Raw genomic sequence first — 1594 nt, 5'->3', positions numbered from 1 at the left:
AAAGGGGCAGTATTTGAAGGGTTGATGGCTAAAAATTTCTCAGAATTGAAGAATAGATAACTGACAAAATTGGGAAGCCCAGGTAATCACAGACAGTTTAAACAAAAAGTAATCCACACCTATAACACATCATAGTGAAACTTTCAGAATGTCTAAAATTAAAAAAAAAAAAGGTCCACATATGGGAATGCTCATGGTACTTGGCCCAGCTTCTGTCAAAATGTCTACTGCTTATGAAATTCTGTACAAGCCCAGCCTGAAGGGTGATTACACTACACCCTCAAGTACATACAGGTCAGTCAAAGCATACAACTCTGATGCTGAGTAGAATGCTTTGAACATTGAAACAGCCATCAGGACCAAAGGTATAGATGAAGTTATCATCATCAACATCTTGACCAAATGCAGCAATGAACAGAGACAGGATATTGCCTACCAGAGAAGGACCAAAAAGGAACTTGCATCAACACTGAAGTCAGCCTTGTCCAGCCACCTGAAGATGGTGATTTGAGGCCCACTGAAAACACATGCTCAGTATTATGCTTCTGAACTGAAAGCCTCCATGTAGGGGCTGGGGTCTGATAAGGACTGCCTCATTGAGACCATTTGCTCAAGGACCAACTAGGAGCTACAGGAAATTAACAGTCTACAAGGAAGTGTATAAGACTGATCTGGAGAAGGACATTGTTTCTGACATATCTGGTGACTTCTGCAAGCGGACGGTTGCCCCTGTAAAGGGTAGAAGAGGAGAGGATGGCTCTGTCATTGATTTTGTATTGATTGACCAAGATGCCTTGGATCTCTATTGTACTAAAGAGAAGAGGAGAGGAACTGAGGTTCTCAAATGGATCAGCATCATGATCAAGTGGAGTGTGTGTCACCTCCAGAAAGTATCTGAAAGGTACAAGAATTATGGACCTTATAACATGTTAAAGAGCATCAAGAAAGAGGTCAAAGGAGACCATGAAAATGCTTTCCTGAACCTGGCCCAGTGTATTCATAATAAGCCCCTGCGTTTTGCTGTATACGACTCCATGAAAGGCAAGGGGACTCATTATAAGGTGTTGATTAGAATCATGGTCTCCAAATTGCTGTACTACTACATCCAGCAAGACACCAAGATTGACTACCAGAAAGTGCTCTGTACCTGTGTGGTGGGGATGACTGAAGCCTGAGACAGTGTGAATGTCCAGAAGTGGTGCTCCTATGCTTCCAGCTAACAGTTCTAGAAAATCAGCTTGCTACTAACAGCCTCCTTGTGCCCATTCCCTGTGAGGATGATGTTAGTATTGCTCCCCTTGGCCCCAACCTTATTTTAGTTGCCTAAGCATTGCCTGCCTTTCCTGTCTAGTCTCTCTTTCAGCCAAAGAAATGAATATTCCAAGGGGTGGGAAGTGAAATCTATGATGTGAAGCACTTTGCCTTTTGTGTACCTTGTCATAAATAGATGATAAACTAAATTTTTATTTTAAAAATTAAAAATTAAGAGAAAAGAAAAGATATTAAAAGCAGTCAGAGAGAAAAGATATATAACCTTCAAGTAAATGACAATTACACTGACTCCTATTTTCATCAATAGTGAAAGCTAGAGAAC

The 1594-nt window shown here is 40.9% G+C and overlaps 1 pseudogene; it reads left to right on the top strand.

Moving 5' to 3' along the window:
- Positions 1–208: 208 nt before the first annotated feature.
- Positions 209–1391, top strand: LOC118893158 (annotated as a pseudogene).
- The last annotated feature ends 203 nt before the right edge of the window (positions 1392–1594 follow it).

This window comes from Balaenoptera musculus, chromosome 3 (genome assembly GCF_009873245.2).
Source record: "Balaenoptera musculus isolate JJ_BM4_2016_0621 chromosome 3, mBalMus1.pri.v3, whole genome shotgun sequence".
Classification (NCBI taxonomy): Eukaryota; Metazoa; Chordata; class Mammalia; order Artiodactyla; family Balaenopteridae; genus Balaenoptera; species Balaenoptera musculus.
Note: the sequence above shows the minus strand (reverse complement) of the source record. Positions and strands in the feature narration are given on the sequence as shown.